Genomic DNA, 25000 nt, shown 5'->3' with positions numbered 1-25000 from the left:
GAAAAATCCTGCGACCAATTCACCTCTCATATTCCATACTAGATTTCCAGAGCGGAGAGAAATAGTCAAATATCCACCTTTTTTTTTTGGCATACGGTATCCAGCGTGCCATTTACAAACGGTTCGTTTTAATCAAGTGGTTTTCACGCTTGATTTGCATGTTAAATAGAAAGCTGTCAATCCTGTTAAGCCATAAAACGTGAGGTGCCAAGAGCAATGACGTTCGTAATATGCATCCCTGTAGAGATATACTGTGACACAGATCATCACAGTTTGAAAAATTCGTGTGACGGTTTTTAGAAATTGCGTTCCGGAATTAGTACTAGGTATTTTGTGTTAAATACTGATTATATGGTCGACAGGGAGAGTGAATGATGAACACTACTATGAATGTAAAAAGTCTGTGAATAGTATTTGGGAGGAAACTAATAATATCAGTCAGAGAACCCAGTTATAAGAGGCAAGGCTAATTCTAAGAAGCGAACATCCTAATTCGATATTTCAGTGGTATTCTTCTTTATCTAATATTAATTTGCCACCGGAATTCTGGTGCCAATATCAATGAGAAAAACGGACATTTTTATGTCGATGCAAAAACCATGAGCAGTATATTATAGTTGCATAATTTTTTAGCAATTCTTTTAAGCTGCTGTGTAACTCACAACATTTCCTCATTGCTTTCCATATTTTTGGCAAGATACGAGAACATCTACTCAATTCTAACCAAATAAAGGACACTTTTTTCCTTTCCTTATTCTCTGTCACCCTGATGATGACAATATTAATTGAAGCCTTCTTTTCTGGACGAGATATCAGGTACACCATTTCTCTGACATCTCGTACGTTCAGTCGGCTACAGAACACACAGGGAATCAATCTCTTGATAAGGTACAAGATATACTGATTATTCTTAATTCTGGCGAGATATTACTTTCTTGGGCATCTTGCAAACTATCTTGTCTTTCAGAATTTTAATGAAAACTAGCCTTAGTCTTGATAAGATAAGGACATTTGATTTTGTGAAATTTAGATGTCAAGCCCAGCTACTGGGTCATCTACGGACTTCCAGCGCTATAGACAGTGAAAAGTGGGAGTTGGAGTGGTTGGACAGCAAAACTAAGAGATCCAGAAAATAGTACAAAGTTTAGAGTTCTAAAGGTGGAACTGGGAGAAAAACTCAAAATTGCAGTAAGAAGTAATAATTAGAGGTTGGACATTCAGACTGAGAAAGAGAAATGGTAATGGAGGTAAAGTAAAAGGCTAGAGTGTTGGTGCAGCCCTGAGCCGATGGGACGCTGCAAGCACCCTTTAGCAATGCCTACAGTGTACCATGTAAGATATTCTAATCATAAAACGTGTTTAATAAGTCGCATATGAAAGTCATGGAAACAAGCGTGCAGAAGCGCAATCAAAAAGATTTGAAAAGTCTTGATTAAAAAGTTGAACAAGTACGTGACTTTTCCGTGAATAAAATAATTTGACATTCACAGTTTTATCCGCAGAGTTGGCTGCAAAAATTCGTTTCCTTCTTTCGCACGAGCCAGTTAATTAGAATTCTAGTGAAGATTTTTTTTTCTAATATGAAGCCGTTTTGCCTGTCAGTAAGGGTTTCCAAGAAATGATTTGGTGAAGATTACTGCCACATTCAGACTATTTTCTAAATGATGGATAAATGCTTTATGCAAAAACGTTCCACTACATTATAAACTTCATACACCTATGCGAAAGGTTCATCTACATTGTCGAACCCTTCACCCACACACACATACATTCACGTCAATCTCGCACTCACTCCTCGATGTCAAGGCCCTTCCTTTCCAATACTTTATTTCACACAAACCCTTTCAAGGTCTTCCTCTCCTCTTTTCAAAATATACACTCTTTGCCACTTCACTCACAATCCATTTTCTTACCCCATAACTTGAACCTACATCCGTTTTTCATCCGTACAGAGCCAGAGACGTGACACACACACTTGTCACAGGTCCATTTCTGCCTCAAACCAGTCACTCTCCCGCCCACAAATTCTAACAGTCTTCACTTCAATCGTATGCCATTTAATCACTCTCAGTAACTTATCTTCTGTACAAGACATCCTAGACCCTCTAATTTGTTTCTCAACCTTATCATAGGATTTTTTAAAAGATCTTGTATATCACATACATCCTTTCCCTTCAGCTTTCAACCTTTTCAAACATTTCATTTCAAACATTTGAGCCCCACCCCCCAAAAACACACACACACACACACATACGCTTCCATGGCTAAATTCAAGTGATGTTCTCCTATCAATCATTCATTCATATGCCTTACTTCTTGGTATATTTAGTATCGCAATGCCCCTACAATCTTAACAACCTTCTTCTTTTAACATTTACCCTAAAGAAAGGATTTATCTTTCATCTCGCCCACTTCTTTGGGACCTTCCCTCCTCCGGAAATTATTTAACCTAATCAGCCAATTAATTAGTTTCGTCCCCAATCAGATCAAATCACTGTGCCAGGGATTCTTTTCATATTCATTATCTATCTCATAAGTATCATTATGAAGTATATTTGATTTGGTCCAAGAGGTCTTTCTACCCTTTTCATCAACAATAATATAACTACAATATCATTTTTATCTTAATTTTGGTTCAGCAATCTGGAGAATTTGTTAATCAGAAAATTGTATAAGTTTATGAACGTTCTAAGGTATGGTGCACCCTGCTAAGAGTCTGCACGGTATGCCGGTATGCACTATATTATTTCAGCACTGTAGTCAGCAAGTCTGGTAGATAAAATAATATAACTACAATATCACTTTTATCTTAATTTTGGTTCAGCAATCTGGAGAATTTGTTAATCAGAAAACTGTATAAGTATATGAAAGTTCTAAGGTATGGTGCACCCTGCTGAGAATATGCATGGTATGCCGGATATGCAGTATATTGTTTCAGCACTGTAGTCAGCAAGTCTGGTAGATAAACCGAAGTGTTCTTCTGCAAACTATAACAAGGTTTAACAAATAGACTTAAAAAATAAACACATAACATGACTGCTTTCAAACACTCCATGAGACAAAATTAGCAGTGTTTATTCCGGTACATATAAAAATTTAAAGTAGACATAGTCGAAAAGTTGACCTATGTTTCACTGTCGAAATTCTTGCTTATCCTGCGCTTTGGAGAAATATGGCCAACGTCTTTGGGACTTCAGCTATTCGGGCGCCGTGACTGGAAGTTTATTTTGCTAATCAAACAACAGAAGTGAACGTGCCTGATACCTGTAGCTTTTCATTTAAAAGTTATACGTAAAATATTTCGTTACTGAGGTCTACTATACGTAATAATTTATGTATTTGTATATATATACATATATATATATATATATATATATATATATATAAATATATATATAAATATATATATATATATATATAGGCTAGGTCTTCAAGCATGTTCATAATAAATTCATTAATTCATTATATAAATATATATATATATATAAATATATATATATATATATATATATATACATATATATATATATACACATAATTATATATATACTGTACATATAAATACATTTACATGTACTGTATACTGTATATAAATATATTTATATATATATATATATATCCTATATATATATATATATATATATATATATATATATAATATACTGTATATAGTATAATATACTGTAATATATACACAGTATATGTATATACATAAAACACAATATCATAATTTAACTCAGTACATATAACAATAAACTGAAACGTAACTAAAAACGTAAAAGATATCGGGAAATAAATGTTAAAACTGATCCCTGCGGCCATTGTAACACACACACCTCGTAAATGCGACTTGGAGACTATACTTATCAACCTACGAAACACAAACATAAAGAGAATAAAGTCTACGAGCTGCAATAAATTCCCAACGACTTCTATTTTCTAACGAAGGCAGGACTGATTTCCACCTTGGCGACGAATTCTCCCATCCATATCCTTCCATAAATCTATAAACGCGGTATCTCCTAAAGCAATCGAGTAATTAATGTTCTAATAATGTCACATAGCCCGCGAATGTCAGTAACTTTATCACATGTGTTGGTGACGATGCCTTTACTGCAATGAGTATAAATTGGTTACCTGATCTCTTGGCTTCTTCAGTAAGGTTTGGATCTGAATCATTATATAAAACTGGATCTAAATCACTTACGAAAACATTTCTGGGACCTTAATAACTTTATGAAAAAACAGTGACCATAATCAGGTTCGTGAGAACAGCACAAAGAACAGCCAGTATAGGTAATGTTCTTCAACATATATTTCAAATGTTATATCACATTGTTGCAGTTTTCTGTAAAAGAAAACTATTGTGCCGGGTTTGTGTGTCCGTCCGCACTTTTTTCTGTCCGCCCTCAGATCCTGAAAACTACTGAGGCTAGAGGGCTGCAAATTGATGTGTTGATCATCCATCCTCCAATCATCAAACATGCCAAATTGCAGCCCTCTAGCCTCAGCAGTTTTATTTTATTTTAAGGTTAAACTTACCCATAACCATGTTTCTGGTAACGATATAGGACAGGCCACACCATCGGGCCGTGGTTGAAGTTTCATGAGTCGCGGCTCACGCAGCATCATACCAAGACCACCGAAAGATAGATCTATTTTCGGTGGCCTTGATTATACGCTGCAGCGGCTGTAAAGAAAACTTGACTGAGCCGAAGAAACTTCAGCGCATTTTTTGTATTTTTTTATTACGATATAGATTCTCTCTCATTTTCGCTTATTTTCCTTAATCATGATTTTTAACGGTTCATCCCTAGCAAATAATAATTGTAAGTTACAGCCTTGACTCGAGGTAATAATCTTTTACGTAGTTTTACAAAAACGAATGAATGAAACACCAGAAGGGTTTTTAAATTGCCTGCCCTGTTGCGTCATCTGAAAGACTGCACGAAGCTCAAAGGAGCAGAATGCGAAGCACTACGACAAAAGCTGCCTCATTTCTCTCTCTCTCTCTCTCTCTCTCTGATGCAAGCAAGAGAAAGAGAGAGAGAAAAAAGAGAGAGAGAGAGGGGAGAGAGAGAGACAGAGAGAGAGAAGAGAGAATAACAGCACATACAAAAATCTCCTGCAGTAAGTTATAAAGGAGAGAGAGAGAGAGAGAGAGAGAGAGAGAGAGAGATAACAGCAGATAAAAATCTTCGTAGTAAGTTATACAGAGAGAGAGAGATCGAGAGAGATCTGGCACAGATAAAAATCTCCGCACGTTATAAGGAGAGAGAGAGAGAGAGAGAGAGAGAGAGAGAAGATAAGACTTCCTTCCCAGCAGCTTCCCTGACATATGAGAAATCTCACAAAGAACGGCAGGAATTTTCCTCTCAGCTCATCCTATTCATTACGGTCCGGAGTCATTTCTACGCAGGACGGCCAGGAATGAGTTCACCTGCGCGCTTTGAAAGAGAGGACAGGCTATACTAGGCTCTCCCGGGAGAGACCGCTTTACCGTCCGCGAACAATTTCGCTTTTGGCTTTCCTGCGTTCGAGTCTCAAATGTTCATTTACTTGTGTGTTTGAGAGAGAGAGAGAGAGAGAGAGAGAGAGAGAGAGAGAGGGGGAAGAAGGGGCATGTTGGAGATTTTCCACTCACGAATCTACCTCAACTTTAAGCAAGAACGTCTAAATAGATAGTGAATTAAATGGATATTTTCTTTGCGACGTTGCTGACCTGGATTCCATTTCTTCTTTCTCTCTTTCCCTTTAGCTCATCTTACTTCTTCCTAATGAACACCATAATATTCAGTGGCCCCTGTGGGCTTGCTCCCTATGAATAGGGTTTATCTTCTCAATAATAATAATAATAATAATAATAATAATAATAATAATAATAATAATAATATATTTCACTCCTGCTTGTTCCCTATGAATAGGGTTCATCTGCTCAATAATAATAATAATAATAATAATAATAATAATAATAATAATAATAATAATAACAATAATAATAATATAATAATAATAATAATATATTTCACTATCCACATTTCTAGACAAGGGTACGGCGGAATTAGGAACAACAGGATTACCACAATCTAAAGGCTCACGATATTAGGAAGGTAATAGGATTGATATTCTTCCGATATTGTCATGTTTACTTATTTTAAGGGATTTCTCCGGCAATCTTTACCATCTCATGCTGGAGGTATTTTTATGTCTCTGTGCGCACGTGTGTTCACTAGATTAATCGCATATACACTTATAATGTACACATCTGCATCAGTACGGATACTATTTCTGCTTATAAAATTTATGCAACTCTCTGTCTCTCTCTCTACACACACACACACATATATAATATATATACCGTATATAATGTATATAATATATATATGATTACATTATATGTAACCTAAGGATAGTCCACTGAAAAATTGCCATAATGAAGATTCTTTTATAAGTTTCCATAAAAAGAAAGAAGAACCCTCCAGCCTCGTGCTGTTATGAAAGTGATCCTCTCTCTCTCTCTCTGGAAACTGAACTCAAGTACCTTTATTTTTTGTTTTTACACAATTTCGTTATCAATTCCTCACTCACCACCAACTGGTCACATCAGTCTGACTAAGATTGAACTGTCAAAGACATGCAGCCTGTTTCTGTAAACATTACGAAAGGATTCTGTCACCAGACTGTGCGTACGAAGGGACTAACATTAGATGGAGAAAGGATTAATGAGACTGAGTCTTTCAAATATTTAGGAAAATACAGATATCCGCTGCAGGTTCTCTGTAGTGGAAATTTACTGACAGACTGAAAAAGGCAAATCGTGCACCTGGCAGGCTGAATAATGTTTTTGAGATTAAATAGACTGAAACTGCATACTGAGGTAAGATAACACTTAAGTATAGTACGATAGGCATTGTTGTTATACCTACGCGAATCTTGGTATGACAGTGAAAATATAACTAGAAAATTTTGTTGCCATTTTCATAATAAAGTTTTATGAACCAATGGATAAGATAGGATAGGAGTACAGAGTTTAGGCCAAAGACCAAGCGCTGGGACCTAGGGGCCACTGACTTGAAATTCAAGCTTCCAAAGAATGTTGGTTTCAACCTCCCACCGCAGCAGACCCCCTTAAACTGCAGCAGTAACTGATCACGATACAGAACCCGTGATTTCTCCTCGCCCTGGGGGAGAAACGAACCCGCGACGTCTGAGGAGCATGCCACGACACTAACCCCTATACCAGCAGACCAGCTAAATGACAGAACAGAGCAGAACATAGGTACATTGGCCAGCCTCACTGCAAACGGAAATCATATCAGGCCCAGCAGTCCTCTTTCAGCTGCAGACTTATTAGCAAAATAATCACGCGGTTATTATCACATAATCACCAGGATAATGAGAATGGAATGAGGAAAGGAAATGGCAATTAATGAAATATTTAATGACGAGTTCTGGGCTGGTTATTTCGACTTCTACATTTGGATACAAAGTATTTTTAATACTATATTTTTTTATAGTGTCAATACACTTGGGGGAAAATGTGAAACCAACTTAGAATGCTTGTGAAGAATCACATGAGGTAAATTACACTTTCACATTAATACTTTTTTCTTTTCCTGTATAACCTTCCCCATTTTAAGAGACAGATTCATATAAAAACTAGAATACAGAAGGATGCTCCTGCAACAACATGGCTTTACGAAACTAAATAAAAAAAAGAATATTATGAAACTAGAAGGAAAAGCCTTGCAGGATAAAAAAAATAACTTGCACATTTCTAGAAAATACAGGTATTTGTGGCCCATTAGACGAAGGATTCAATCTCCTGTGGAGTGCAGATAATACGAGATAACGGTGTCCTTGTGATCGAGAGAGAGAGAGAGAGAGAGAGAGAGAGAGAGAGAGAGAGAGAGAGAGAGAGAGAGAGAGAGAGAGATATTATAACAACACAGAAAACTCTGAAGAGAGAGAGAGAGAGAGATAAGAGAGATAAAGTACAGTATAATGGCACAGATAAAAACTCCAAACTAAAATATATAGAGAGAGAGAGAGAGAGAGAGAGAGAGAGAGAGAGAGAGATCCAAACAGATAAAATATACATGAGAGAGAGAGAGAGAGAGAGAGAGAGAGAGAGAGAGAGAGAGAGAGAGAGAGAGAGAGAGAGAGAGAGAGAGAGAGAGAGAGTTAGAGAGAGAGAGACTAAATAAATTAAGAGACGGTGGAAGCGAACCTTACAATGTAGGTATATATTCGCATACGGTTATAGGAAATCATTAAAAGACAGGGTAGCGCCGTAAGCATTCCATATTCTTACTTCTCAATCTACTGGAAATGACAGGAAGGCAAGTGACAGAGTTAACAAATTCGAAAAGTTGACAAACAGGTTATTACGTAGTCTTTAGAAGCCTTTTTACTTCTCTGTAAAAGAAAATTATTGTGCCGGCTTTGACTGTCCGTCCGCACTTTTTCTGACCGCCCTCAGATCTTCAAAGCTACTGAGGCTAGAGGGCTGCAAATTGGTATGTTGATCATCCACCCTCCAATCATCTAACATACCAAATTGCAGCCCTCTAACCTCAATGGTTTTTATTTTATTTAAGGTTACAGTTAGCCATAATCGTGCTTCTGGCAACGATATTGGCTGGGCCACCGCCGGGCCGTGGTTAAAGTTTCATGGGCCGCGGCTCATACAACATTATACCGAGACCACAGAAAGATAGATCTATTTTCGGTGGTCTTGATTATACGATGTACAGAAAACTCGATTGCGCCGAAGAAACTTCGGCGCATTTTTTACTTGTTTATTATCATAATTAATATTAATATTAAAGTATGATGACGATGTGAAGTTTTTCAGAAGAAAAATTGTAATTTTATGTTGTTATATATGCCAATTTTTTAAAATTACCCTGCTTATGAGACCTATGATCTCTCTCTCTCTCTCTCTCTCTCTCTCTCTCTCTCTCTCTCTCTCTCTCTCTCTTTTCTGGATTATTTTCCCATTTCCGTTTTAATTTATCTGTCTGTTTGATCTCAGTTTAATAGTTTCTTTTCAGGTCATATTCATATCTTTACCATCTCCTTTCCTCATTTAAAAATGCTTTGAAGTTTTATCTTTGGAAACTCTTGAAATTATCATTTTTCTCCCATCACCATTTTATTTATATTTCTTAAAAACACAACTGCTTCAGTTTTTGTATTCTGAATCTTTAAGCTAACTCTCCTTAAATTCAAATTACAACTTTTCTCGTATCACTTTTCATTTTTTTTTTTGAAGTTCATTCATTACAAATACAATTTACCATCTCAACAGTTCTAGAACCTTTTTCTGAAACCAGAATTATTATTATTTCTTCTTCCATTACGAGTATTTTCACAGCTTAATATCTCTTTATTTCTTTATTTGTTCATCTTCCATTTCCAAGAGATTCTCTGAAGAACCACCTATCAGCCTGACTCTTGTTCAAATGATTCTCTTCTCATTCTCTTCTCGTTTCAATGGCTTCGTTAGTGATTTATGCATTCTCTGTATGGCTCCCCTTTCAATATTCGCACAAAGAAAAATTTAACAAAGATCTATTTTTCCATTTCTTTCGATTCTTCCTTCCAACTCCTTGATTCCGTTCCCAACAAAACGCATGATAATATTACCTCCTTTATTCCGTTTCCAACAAAACGCCTGATACTGTTATCTATGATCACTGAATTTTACTTTCCTGTTTTTCAAAAGAATGGGTCGTTTTTATTTTATTTAAGGTCATCTATGCATGACTATTGAATCAGCTTGATTTGTTTACTAAGCAGCTCGTTTGATATTGAGACATTCAACAAAAAAGAATGAGAAACATAATGAAACAAGTACAAAATGCGCCGAATTCTCTTCGGCGCAACTCGAGTTTTCTGTACAGCGTGTAAGGCTGTGTGAAACTCTCAGCTACGACCGGGCAGCACTCAGATGATCCCCAGATGCGGTCAAGTGAAGTTGTGTCGGCGACGCCTCCGGAAAGCGCTGCCAGACGCACGATCCATGGCTAACCTTAACCTTATATAAAATAAAAACTACTGAGGTTAGAGGGCTGCAATTTTGTATGTTTGATGAATGGAGGGTGGATGATCAACATACCAATTTGCAGCCCTCTAGCCTCACTGGTCTGTAAGATCTGAGGGCGGACAGAAAAAGTGGGGAAGGACAGACAACTATTCATCTCAATAATTTTCTCTTACAGAAAACTGAAAGGATAATCAATATGGCAAAGGAGGACGAGACACGTGGTCCAAATGGCAGGGTACAAGATCAAAAGAAAGAATCACAGTCTGACCCCATTTTTGTTCTAGAGACTTTGTGTCATTTTCACTGACAAAAAGGAAGAAAAAATTCAAAATTGAAATATAATTTGTGTCAGGAAAAAAATTTTAAAAATTAAATATAATTTGTGTCAGAAAAAAAAATAATAAATTGAAATCTAATTTGTGTCTGGAAAAAATAATAAATTGAAATATTTGTGCCAGGAAAAAAATAAAAAATTTAAATCTAATTTGTGTCAGAAAAAAATAAGAAATTTAAATATAATTTGTGTCAGGAAAATTTTTTTAAAAATTTAAATATAATTTGTCAGGAAAAAAAATAAAAAATTGAAATCTAATTTGAGTCAGGAAAAAATAAAAAATTGAAATATAATTTGTGTCGGGAAAAAAATAAAAAATTTAAACATAATTTGTCAGGAAAAAAAATTTTAAAAATGAAATATAATTTGTCACGAAAAAAAAATAAATAAAAAATTGAAATCTAATCTGTGTCAGAAAAGATGAAAGGAGACTGAAAACACTTGAAAAGGTTGGCAAGAAATATTCATGAATATGGAAGAGATTATCTTGACTATAAAAAGTTCACTATTCAAAAACCTGAATATACATTTCTTCACATGCTGAACGGAGGTGGATAATGACACCTTCATTAAGTCAGTGTTATCTTAATTAAGTTAGATCCAAATCGAGAGAGAGAGAGAGAGAGAGAGAGAGAGAGAGAGAGAGAGAGAGAGAGAGAGAGAGAGAGAGAGAGAGAGAGATTTTAATTACGAAATGTTTCGTTCTGAGTTACATAATGTTATGTTATTCAACAAGAAAACAGTTCCCCTTAGTTGAGGAATTCTTAATTTACCTGAGCTATTTCAATTAAGAAAAGGTTAATTACTTTAATCTGGAAAGAATGATTGCGTTATTTTTTAAGGAGGTATTTTATTAAATATATATATATATAGCTTATATTCATCCTGCAAAGTATACACATTGACACACACACACACACACATATATATATGAATTAAGCATGTACCTGTGTGTGTGTGTATACTTTTACCGTAGGATGATGATCGCTTGAACTGCTTCTTTTTGGAGAGATTTAAAAAAAAATGGCTAATTCATCATGACGTATCTTAATCCCCCAATTAACTGGGGGGAAAAAAAGCACGTTTCGTCCGATCCTTTTTGAGTGAGTTCGATTTGTGTACGAATTTCCAAGCATAGGCATCAGTATCAGTGTGTAGTTCGCACTAATATCACAAGAGTGTGTATTTTGACCTTTCAACCCTTTTTATTTCAAGTTTCTTTCTCATGTCTGAAGGGCAGTATAGAATTCTAATGACAGGAAATTCATTGAAAATATGACACTGGACTTATCATCTGCATTTCGATCATGTTTTCAGAGCGAACACAGAACGTCCCACTTGATTTATGCCAAGTTATTCTATTGTTAGACTTTGGAATAGTTCTTCGGTGTGGGCATGTATCTACTAAATAACCTAGGCAGTGACTGCTCATTGGTAAAAATTGCAAAAAAAGAAATACTAATCTGTATTCAGTACTCTAACTTACAGTATTTAAATTATCATGTGGAATCAGATTAACTAAAATCTCCTAAAAAAAAATCTGTTACTCTACCTCACCTTGCTACCATTTTAGGAGTTTTTAATTTATTTTAGTAATAGATAAAATCTTCTCGTTTACACAACAGATATGAACATTTCACCATTCATAGTTTTATTATTTCCATACTGAATACATTAACGTACATCTACTCAATAAATTTGGGAATAATGAGGCTTCCCCACTTTATAAAATATCAAGTAAAAGCTAGGAAATATTCTCAGACTGAAATTCGAGTCCTCTTTACCAACCATCTTCCTCATCTTCCTCTTCATTTCCGATGCAGAACCTCTGCCAAATAGCTCTCTCTCTCTCTCTCTCTCTCAAAAAAAAAGTTACAATTCTCGAGTGAACAAGGTTAACATAAGCACAGACATTCGCTGGGAATGCAGAAAACTGCTCTGCTTTCTAAATTACCATTAAAAAAATATATATATATTCTGCCTGGTCACCGATAAGGTCTCAATTTCAAGCATATATTTTTTTATAATCCGTGAACTCTAGTCCAGACTTCTTCTCCGGGACTTTTTTCGAAAAGGTCAAAATCTTGAAAGAGATTAAACATTTTTTTATGAGCGACAGATAATGACTAGGCATGATACAGCTTCCTTACCAAATGCTCTTCTTACCTCACGGCGACCCGAATGCGGAATCTGGTTCCGGGAATGCCGAAAAAATTAATCTTTACTCAAATTTTCCATGTGTCATTTGACTGTATTGCGATTCATGTGTCCTATATCATTTTTCACTGCATTGCAATTACGAATATGTTGGTTATATCAGATTGCCGTGCAAGCGATACTAATGCCAATGGTTTTTATAAAATATTAATAATTCCATTGCACAAACTTTCCTAAAATAGGTCGTTACAATTTTTTCCAAAAACGACGATGAAACCTGAGCTCATAGGCGAACGAACTTCAAGTTTGCCCTGTCATCTACCTCCAAATTAGTGCATCATATTATATCAATACACACACACATATACTCATACATACATACATACATACATACATATATATATATGTATAATATATATATATGTATACTATATATATGTATATATATATACATATATTTATATACATATAATATATATATACATATATAATACATACAGTATATAATACATATAGCATATATATATATATATATATTACATACAATATAATATATATATATATATATATATATATATATCCTCACTGAAAAAACCTGTACATTTAAAATGGGAAACATTAATGCAAAAACCACCAAGAAATTCGTGAATGATGCCAATACCGAAACCTTAAAAAAGTGCATTCTAATTTGTCTTATCCTCTTGAAATCTTTAAAAGAAAAACTACCATACGTCATATGGCGTTATATATTTTTAAGACATTACAATATCACTTTTTAACTTTCGTGATATTTCAGGCTTCTATTTTTTTAATTTTTTTCTCCGGAATGACTATTAAGATTTCTAATTAACCACAGCCTCCTTGCAATTAGGGCGAAGAAAACTGATTAAGAGAACGCCTGTGCCACATTTTCTACATATCTAAGTGGGGGGAAAAAATCGGTCTGGAAAAGCTGCCCTTTATCGTTTCTAGTAATGAAGGCAATTAGAGAGATTCAGAGGCGAAATTAACTCCCTGCAGAAATTATATCGAGTGAACAAATGGGAGTCGAGTTTTCTGAATCTGAACTTCGAAATTGGTTTCCCATTCTTCCGTAAAATCCGCGCATGCGCAGTGTGGGGTGTTTAGTGAAATATCATTTGAAGCCCCTTATTTTCCTGCTTTCGGTTTTATATCATGAAGCTATTCAAATTATCAAATAATGAAAGCTAGTTGATGAGTTAATTCCTCAAAATATGAAATCTGATTCCTATTCTGAATTCTCTCTCTCTCTCTCTCTCTCTCTCTCACACTTCTCCTATATAAAATGCTGATAGAAGTGGTGATAATACTGAACATTATTATTGCATCTAATTGTTATTAAAAACTCACTGGAAATAATTTCCACTGAATAGTAAAAAATAATTTTAAAATACGGAAAATACACATACACACTCATATATACACAAGCACGTATAATATATATATATATATATATATATATATATTATTTATTTCTATACATTTATGTGTATATATATTATATTATATACTATATACATATATGTATATATATATATATATATATATATATATATATATATTTATATTTATTATATATATATAGATAGATATGTATCACTGCATCAAAATCAAACAAATTACTTGTATAAAAATAATTTTTTTTTACATTCTGACTCAAAGAAATTATTTTCAGCGTTTTTTTTCAAGATTGAAGTGACTTTGGCGTTAATTAACCTGTGGTTCACATTTTTCTTTGTTCTGTAGAATTTCTTCCTTCATTAGTTGACATGTGGAGAAAAAATTATTTCAACTAATGAGATAACTTCTATGAAAAAACAGAACGTATTTGCAAAATCTTTTTTAAAGATTAAAACAGCTTAAATCTTCAAAAACTAATATGTATGTATAGCATAATATATATATATATATGTATATATACATATATATATATATATATATATATATATATAGTATATATATATATATACAGTATACATATCAATAAACATTAAGCAACAAATGTCGCTTGGTATTACATTCACTAATCCTCGGAAAAAACAGTTCGAGTGAATTTTATATTAAACGACATTTGTAGCTTAACGCTTGATATATATAAAAAATGTCATGTTCTACGTGACAAAAATTCGCAGTTTATATATACATACCTATGTATGCGTGTGTCGTAAAATCACTGAAGTGATACCGCAAGACTTTGAGATTCACGATTATGAGCGTGCAGGTGTGTGGTACGATGGGTAGATAAGCAAAATTAAACGTTTTTATGAAACGCCAGAATGTTTTCGTGGCGCAGAAGAGAGTCAACCTGTTCCTTTCTCGGTTTGGAGAAAGCGATAAGGTCGGTCGTGCTGGGTGTTTTGAATGCATCAGTAACTGATCGAGAATCAGTTTGACAAGGAGGTACAAGAGGTTTGGAATACGAAGCCAAAAACAAGATTAGACTGTGACTAGATATATATATGGATATATATATATATATATATATATATTCGTATATATATATATATATACTTCGTATATATATATATATATATATATATTATATATATATATATATATTATATATATATGTATTTATATTTATATTTATAAAACCATGAATTACGCATGTACCTAAATTATGCTAATGATATTAGGGAATATCTTGACGTAAACATATGTACGCATGTATATATGTAAGTATGTATGTATGAATGTATGTACTGTGTGTATATATATAAATACACACATATATATACATACATATATATGTGTGTATACATATACATAAGTATATATAATGTATATGTATATATACATATATAAAATCATGAATAAACATATACCTCAATCATGTTAACGTAATTACTAACTACCAAATTGAGGTTCATATTGTCAGGTTTTAAAGCCAATTGTCCCACACACCTTCCGATCCCGTCCTTGACGAAACACCGTCATAAGAGAGAGATCTCGCAGAGTTAATTAGGAATTCCGACTATGGATGAAATACCTCGCGTTCCCCAAATATTAACTGGTGACTGGGAGATTTTCCATTGAAGTCAGCGCCAGCATTCATTAATTATCTCTATCCCGCCCCCCACACACACTCATTATATATATACATATATATATATATATATATATATATATATATATATATATGTACATAAATAAATATATATATTTATTTATATTGTACTTTATATTTTAATTACATTTTTATTTATTTGTTTATTTTATTTATTTATTTGCTAATTTACTTTTTCCTTCGTAATTACTGATCTCTCCTTTCTGTATACCCTATTACCTTCTGTTACTTCTTTCAAATGAACTCATATTCTTTGGAAGCCTCCTGAGTTTCAAGTCAATAATAATAATAATAATAATAATAATAATAATACAAATAATAATAATAATAATAATAATAATAATAATAATAATTAAATAATAATAAACATATACATACGTATATACATATATAGATATATATATATATATATATATATACATAAACTAACCAAGCTGAAATCTTCTACATTACAACTGCACCCTGTATCAAAACAGAAATCGCATCTAAAACATGACCCTTAATTTTATCATACTTATCTCATTGCAATACTCTCGTGATTTCTCAACCAAAAATGTCCTTCACTTCAAAAGCAGTTTCCACTCCACTCATTCTGACTTTCTCATCTCCATTTCCTAACCTCGCCCCCTTCCCCTCCCCTACAAAGAAGGAGTTTGAAATATACACCTTTTCACCAGCCCGCCATCCGTAATTCTTTCAGTTCAGGTTTAATTATTTCAACATATGCTGAACATTTTTGTTATATCTTCCTTATACGTTTTTCAATCTTTCAACTCTTCTTGCTGAAAAGGCATATCGGGAACTTTATTTCTTTATTTTTTCTTCCATTGCTCTCTACTTTCCATCCAAATTTCATCTATACAATATATTCCAGTTTTTTTGCTTTAATGCGGTCTCTCCTTAATCTCTTTTAGATATTCTCTTACCTTCTTTACTTCATGTATTTTGTTATTCACTCGTCTTGTCATCTTGCCACCATCTGTTAATCTAATCACAAACACCTCTCTCAATCCACCACTTCCATTCTTCCAGTATCCTCTATCCATACTCCGTCTATCTGGTCCTAACCCCATTGCCCTGACTCTAGCTAAAACATTCTTTCAATCATTTTCTCCTAGAACGCTCAAACTATTCCACCCTTCTTCTCAGCCTTTCTTGACAAGCACCAATTGAAACGGAACATCAGCTGACATCTGCCTAACCATTTATGAACCCTCTTCATACTCTATAGAACTGAACTTACATTTCCTTTTCTCAATATGAAAGAACCTTAATGACCTGATGTGTATGTTCCTAAACCCTTTTTTTTATGAAACCCGTCAGTTATGTCTACATACTCTAACAATTTTCACTTTAGTCATAAACACTTCAAATCACACTAATAAAAATTCAATGCACTTTATTCACTGTACCTCCACTGAATCCAAACGGGAATTTCTCTTCGTCTGCAAACCACTTTTCCATTTACTCTCCCACGTAAGTGGTCCATAACAAACACATCTTATACAGTTCCTTTTAGTTTTCTGTAAAAGAAAACTGTTGTGCCGGCTTTGTCTGTCCGTCCGCACCTTATTCTGTCGGTACTTTTTCCGTCCGCACTTTATTCTGTCCGAACTTTTTCCATCCGCACTTTGCCTGTTCGGCCTCAGCTCTTAAAAATTATTGAGGCTAGAGGGCTGCACACTGGCATGTTGATCATCCACCCTCCAATCATCAAACATACCAAATTGCGGCCCTCTAGCCTCAGTAGTTTTTTTTTTATTTATTTAAGATTAAAGTAGCCATAACCGTGCTTCTGGCAATGATATAGGACAGGCCACCACCGGGCGGAGGTTAAAGTTTCACTGGCCGCGGCTCATACAGCATTATACCGAAGCCACCCAAAAGATAGGTCTCTTTTCGGTGACCTTGATTATACTCTGTAGCGGCAATACAGAAAACTCAATTAAGCTGAAGAAACTTCGGCGCAATTTATACTTGTTTTCTCTTCCAGACCACTTTTATTTTTCACCCTTTCTCTTAACTGTGTACCTTAACCAAGACCATTAAATACACCTTGTCAAGTATACTTACTAATGTTTTGACCTTACTAATGTTTTGGACCAATAAATATTATAGTCACATTTTTCACCTTCATCATGGGATGCAACATAATTGCTTTCACTAATTCCTCTGGAATCTTTCCTTTCTTCAGATAAACCTTACAAACACTGGACAGCAATTCTCGATGATTTCATGCAACTCTTAATTGCCCTCCTTGCATCCTCAATTCAATTCGACAAACTTTCTCCAAATTTACAGCTTCCCCTCTCACTCAAGAGTCATCATCAGGAGCGACCTCTCTTCTATCCCTGCCATTCCAGGACTCTGATAAGACTGATCTTCTGCCTCAAGTAATTGCTCAAATTCACCAATAAGTTTGATGAACTGCAAGCTCGCTCTCTCTCTCTCTCTCTCTCTCTCTCTCTCCTTGGCTAAGTAATTCAACTCCCTTTGTACCTGGTACAGTATTATGTCTCGATTACACTGCATTTGGAACCCAGTCAATTTTTGTTTTATTCATTTTACTATATTCTGTGTCTCTCACTGCATTTGGACCCCAGTCAATTTTTGTTTTATTCATTTTACAATATTCTGTCCCTCTCACTGCATTTGGAACCCAGTCAATTTTTGTTTTAACCAATTCTCATTTCACTTCCAATATTATAACGCTTTTATTCATATTCATTTTGCAAGTACAATTACAAGCAATCTCTGCTGAGCCAGTGACCCTAGCCTTCAATTTTTCATGCTCCTCATCCCCTCCCTCCGTTCTGATATCATTTCTTGTCTACTTTTCAACATTCTCCCTGCTTGCTATTCCTTCGCCTGCCTCAGTCCATTTGTTTTATTTGCATTTGTAGCCTCATTCTGTGGATTTCCTTTCCTACATTTTCTTTCTCCCGTTTCAGTGAAATACTAATATGATGTATCTCGAGCAACACCTCTTCTCGTCTTTACATCTCATTAAATGGCAGTTCCATGTTCATTGATCTTATACATATATTCTAATAAAGTCTTTCCTGATAACTTTCGCTTTCATACTATACTTATGAATATCCCCTGTAAACCTTTATATTCCTACTCATGTATATATATATAATATATATATATATATATATATATATATATAATATATATATATATATATATATATATATGTGAGTGCGGAGTGTGTGTAAAACAGGAGGTGTGCACGCGCACGAGCGCACTTCTATTTTGCTAACAGACTGAAAGATTAATTAACTTTCTTTTCTTTCCAGACCGTGCACTACCACTGACGCAGTACAAAGGTTAGCTAAAAAGCTTACAAGTGTTTTATGCCTCGTATTCTGTAGTAACTAGCATTTATGAAGGCCAGGATATTTTCATGTTTGAAAAGAGAGAGAAAAAAATTTCACAACAGCAACGGTACCAAAGCAGAATATCAATAACCACGACACCAAGCGACTTATAGATTTATGTCTTGTCCTTCAGACATCAATACTTATACTAACGAATCAACCCTATGCATTACTTACTGCCTCACCTAAGCCCATCTTTGTCATTCACAGTCCTTCTTCATCTGTTAATTTAAGAACGTACAAATTCTGTTCACATTTTGGAGGGCTTGTAGTTCTTCAAAGCTGTCTTGTATCAATCATATAATTCAGAATACTAAAACTACTTATTTCTAAAAAAAAAAAGAAGCACCGTGTCGCAAGCTCATTTATCCGTCTCATTTATTAAAAGCTTGCTGCTTGCTATATTATTGAATTATTTAAGGCACTTCAGTTCATGAGTCCCTTTTCAACTGCTTGAGAAGCAATGCATCAAATAAATGAACCCACATCTATCAATAAAACCGCGTTCTCTCCGATGCAACGTGACCTGTCTCGGACCACTAAATATCCAAACCACTTTCCAGGCACCAGGAACGCTCTGAATAGCGGGTCTGGTGATAACTCTCTCTCTCTCTCTCTCTCTCTCTCTCTAATGCCAAACTTCGGAATTTTCATCCTTCTTAACCTTTTCGGTTGTGACTCTTATGACAATTACGTCTGTGGGCAGTGGCATCGGTTCGAGCGGGCACAGTAAAAATGTCTATACCTTTATTTGTTCAAAGACCCCTGTCTCCGACAGTTTTCAAGGTAGACCGCTCAATTTTGTTTTATTCTGCAGCTGATTGCATATTCTGTAAGTAAATCTTTTTTTTGACGTTTGGATACGTCATCGGTAAACGAAGGACTTAAATCTGGATGACTTTCATATACTTCATCGGTAAACGAAAGGTATAACATTTAAACTTGTCCCTCAGTCTTTGACTCAATAAGAAAATGAGGTCCCAGTCCCATTTATTTCTACAAGAAGAAGACAGCCATGTTTAGGTGAGCTTCGTTTTGTGTGTATCAGACTGATGAGTGATGGAACTGAGAAGTCATTGTTCGTGATTTTTCTTGAATTTTTTATGATAATGACATTTTCCTTCGGTCAAGGTCACTGGTTTGATTTGATTCATGAAAGTCTGGTCAAATGACCCGACACTGGAGCCATTTGGCATGCCACGACACTAACCATTCATGAATTAATCTTACAATCAGGAAAAAAGGTCACTTGAATTCTTCGTTTTCAAACTGACATTACAAAAAGAGCCTTATAATTTGCACGTGCCTTCAATTTGAACAAGATATTTTATATTGCATATACGTAATATTTGTCAACGAATGAAACCATTTAGGAAACTTTTTTTTTTAGATTACTATTATCTAACCGCTACATCTTAAAATGAGTGACAGAACCACACCATTTGCATGTCTCCTCGCTGGCCATCATAAATTATACAAGGCACCACAAAAGACAAGGGAAATAAAACGCCATATTGATCTCAGGAGCGATTAATACCCTGTCAAACGGAAGACATTCATCATCCGAGACGAATATCCTTCCTCCGTGGATTCTTAACAGCAAGAATAGGTGGATGATTACCAGAACCAACATTGGACGGCATTCACACATCATTCAGATATTAATCACATCATTCTGATATTCATCACATCATTCTGATATTCATCACGTCATTCTGATATTCATCACATCATTCTGGTATTTTCATCACATCATTCTGATGTTCATCACCTCGTTCAGATATTCACCACAGAAATTTATCACATCATTCAGATACTATTCACATCATTCAGATATTATTCACATCATTCAGATATTCATCACATCATTCAGATATTCTTCACATCATTCAGATATTCGCCACATCATACAGATATTCGCCATATCATTCAGATATTCATCACATCATACAGATATTCACCACATCATTCAGATATTCACCACATCATTCTGATATTCTTCACATCATTCAGATATTCATCACATCATACAGATGTTCACCACACATTTCAGATATTCGCCTCATCATTCAAATATTCATCACATCATTCAGATATTTTTCACATCATTCAGATACTCACCACATCATTCAGATATTCATCACATCATTCAGATATTCACCACATCATTCAGATATTCATCACATCATTCAGATATTCACCACATCATTCAGACATTCACATCATTCAGATATTCACCACATCATCTCTGTGTATAACTATCCAACGTCTCCGGGATCGCAGCTGTATTATAGCCCCTGAGAAACAAAGCTCCTGATGAGAATATTGGCAGTCCTTACTCCCCGCCCCGACAAGGATGATGATATATGGCGGGATTCGCGCCCCTTTAACGTCGAAAGATAAAATGAGATCCTCAAAGAAGAAGAAGAAGAAGAAGAAGAAGATTACGTCGATGAGTGTGTATGGGATCAAAATGAAGACAATGATGATAGCTAGCTTGGTGTGTGTGTGGGGTGGGATGGGGTGAGGAAACCGAACAAATATAATTACAGGCTACAGCAGCGGTATTATATATATATATAGAATCTTGTTTATATTTATATATATATATATATATATATATATATATATATATATATACAGTACATATGTATATATTATACACACATATTACATACATACATACACACACACATTTATATATATATATATATATATATATATATATATATATATATATTGAGGGAATTATTTAGAGAATAACGCTGTTGAAAGATCATCACAGTTGCTCACATATGATTCAGCAAAGTGTGGAGTGTAAATATCCTTTCTCAGAAGCCACTTCTGTTGAGAAACGGCGTAATGTTGAAAAATTATGCATAAAATTACATTATATATATACATATATGTGTGTGTGTGTGTGTATGCAGCCTCTGAGCCTTTGGATAAACAGAAGCCCCTTTCCATTACGATCATACCATATCAATTCAAAGGATACTTTCGCTGTAGTTCACGTTAAACAGACTACAAATAGGCACCCGACTGAGAGGAGGAGGAGGAGGAGGAGGAGGAGGAGGAAAGGAGAAGGGACAGAGAAAGAAATATACGAAGTAAATTAAAATAGAAAACAGCTGGAGAGGGACAGATGCTGTTTTTTAATACCTCAAAGGAGCCAGCTGTGGTACCGGTTGGGTCAACTTTTATGAGCGAGCTGTGCGGTGGACAGAACACACTTAAAGACATGGACGATTATGCATGACAAAATGTACTTAATCTGTCGTTTCAATTGTCTACACATCCACTTACAAATTACAGAAATTTCACTACATATATATATATATTCATTTATGATTTTTTCTTTAAAAATCTGTCGGACTAACTAATAATTTTATACTTTTAAAAATTTGGTATATCTATACATATACATATATATATATATATATATATATATATATATATATATATATATATATATATATATATATATATATATATATATATATATATATATATATATATATATATATATAGTATATATATATTTTTATTTTCTACCTGGTTGATTCATTTTGTGCTTCCAAAACTTTGTGGACCTACTAATCCATTTACACATTAAGAAAATTTCTTACAAAATCATTCATACAATTTTTACGCATCTACCTGGCTTATTAACTTTGTGCTTCTAAGATTTTGTACCTTATATTCGACATAATGACCCCATAAAATTGACTCCCTGCGTTTGACAATGATGTTTTTCATGCTGACAAAATTATTAAATTATATAAAAAAAAAAAGTAAAAATGCGCCGAAGTTTCTTCGGCGCAATCGAGTTTTCTGTGCAGCCGCTACAGCGCATAAACAAGGTCACCGAAAATAGATCTATCTTTCGTTGGTCTTGGTGGTGGCCTATCCTATATCGTTGCCAGAAGCACGATTATGGCTAACTTTAACCTTAAATAAAATCAAAACTACTGAGGCTAGAGGGCTGCAATTTGGTAAGTTTGATGATTGGAGGGTGGATGATCAACATAGCAACTTGCAGCCCTCTAGCCTCAGTAGCTTTTAAGATTTGAGGACGGACAGAAAAAAGTGCTTGCAGAAAAAAGTGCGGACAGAAAAGTGCGGACAGAAAAAAGTGCGGACAGAATAAAGTGCGGACTGACAGACAATGCCGGCACAATAGTTTCCTTGTACAGGAAACTAAAAAACCTGTTGCAGGCTTTCATTCACAATTACCACCCAGAGTAACTCAGAATAAGTAGATTCTTGTGGTGTTAAGGAATAGCACCATCGACGATGTCTTCATCCTAATTAATGACAATAATGAGTTTAACAACTGAACTAATATGAATGCGGTAAGACGATTATATTAATAAAAGTGAAAAATGACAATGACAGGTTTTTCATGATGCTGCATTAATAAAAGAAATTATGATGATGATGATAATGACATATTGTTGTCATTACTACGGGTTTACCTCTATAAATTAATACTGCATAGTGTTTTATAAATTAACGTTGCACAGTCTTTGATAAATTAATATTGCGTAGTCTTTTAGTAAAGTGAAGATACACAATAAAAAATAAATACTCAGGAACGCCAACAGGCAAGAAAACAAGGACAAATAATACAGAGAGAGAGAGAGAGAGAGAGAGAGAGAGAGAGAGAGACTTAATCAAGCACTTTCTCCACTCCTCCAACATTACGATCACCATTTTATGGTCGCGGCCAATTTTCCTCCGCGCTTCACTCCTTAAGCAAACCAATTTCGCACCCACTTGACGAAGCTGGCAAGATGGAGGTGAGTTTTTGAGACAGAGGGAAGACGGATGAAGTCTCCTTAAGTGGTGCAAGGAGTGAGAATTTGTTGGTCAATTTATGGTGCATATTTCCACTTAAAATGCCTCTGGTAAATTTATTACTCGTATTTCCACTTAGTAACATCTCTGGTAAATTTATTACTCTCATAATTCCACTTAATGATATCTCTGGTAAATTTATTTCTCTCACATTTCCACTTAATATCTCTGGTAAATTTATTTCTCTCACCTTTCCACTTAATATCTCTGGTAAATTTATTACTCTCATATTTCCACTTCGTAGTGTTTCTGGTAAATTTGTTTCTCTCACGTTTCCACTTAAGATCTCTGGTAAATTTATTACTCTCATAATTCAACTTAATAATACATCTGGTAAATTTTTCTCTCACATTTCCACTTAATGTCTCTGGAAAATTTATTTCTCTCATAATTCCACTTAATAATGTTTCTATTAAATTTATTACTCTCATAATTCCACTTAATATCTCTGGTAAATTTATTACTTATATTTTCACTTAATAAAGTCTCAGGTAAGTTTATTTCTCTTACATTTCCACTTAATAATGTTTCTATTAAATTTATTACTTATACATCCACTTAATAATACCTCTGGGAAATTTATTACTCATATTTCCACTCAATAATCCCACTGGTAATTTTTTTCACTCATATTTGCACTTCGTAACTACCTCTGGGAAATTTATTACTTATATTCCCACTTCATTAAACCTCTTGGAAATGTATTACTCATATTTCCACTTAATAATACCTCTGGTCAATTAATTACTTTCATATTTCCACTTAATAATACCTCTATTATATTTATTACCGATATTTCCACTTCATAATACCTTTATTATATTTATTACTCATATTTCCACTTCATAATACCTCTATCATATTCTTTACGGATATTTCCACTTCATAATGCCTCTATAATATTCATTACGGATATTTCCACCTCATAATGCCTCTGGCAAATTTATTACTCTCAGAATTCCACTTAATAATATCTCTGTGGTATTTATACGGAAAATCGTATAACGTATTGATACCGAGAGCTGCAGAAGTGACTGCCTGATTGATTTGTGAAATTTAGGCTGTCAAGCCAAGCACTGGGGCACTTTCGGATATCTGGGACTTAATAGTGTGGGGAAAAGGAGTTA

General features: G+C 34.4%; 1 protein-coding gene and 1 long non-coding RNA gene across 2 annotated transcripts in view; one reads left to right on the top strand and one right to left on the bottom strand.

Annotated features, from left to right (window-relative positions):
- Positions 1-25000, top strand: part of LOC136855477 (gonadotropin-releasing hormone receptor-like) — a 434721-nt gene that overhangs the window by 17482 nt on the left and 392239 nt on the right. The window contains exon 2 of the mRNA XM_067132553.1: positions 18933-18962. The gene's annotated coding sequence lies outside the window, so the exon portion shown is untranslated. The remainder of the gene's footprint in view (positions 1-18932; positions 18963-25000) is intronic.
- LOC136855478 (uncharacterized) overlaps positions 1-25000 on the bottom strand; it is a 208332-nt gene that overhangs the window by 156875 nt on the left and 26457 nt on the right. The gene's annotated exons all lie outside the window — the stretch shown is intronic.

This window comes from Macrobrachium rosenbergii, chromosome 31, assembly GCF_040412425.1.
Source record: "Macrobrachium rosenbergii isolate ZJJX-2024 chromosome 31, ASM4041242v1, whole genome shotgun sequence".
Taxonomy (NCBI): Eukaryota; Metazoa; Arthropoda; class Malacostraca; order Decapoda; family Palaemonidae; genus Macrobrachium; species Macrobrachium rosenbergii.
The sequence above is the reverse complement of the archived record's forward strand: the minus strand, read 5'-3'. Positions and strand labels throughout refer to the sequence as shown.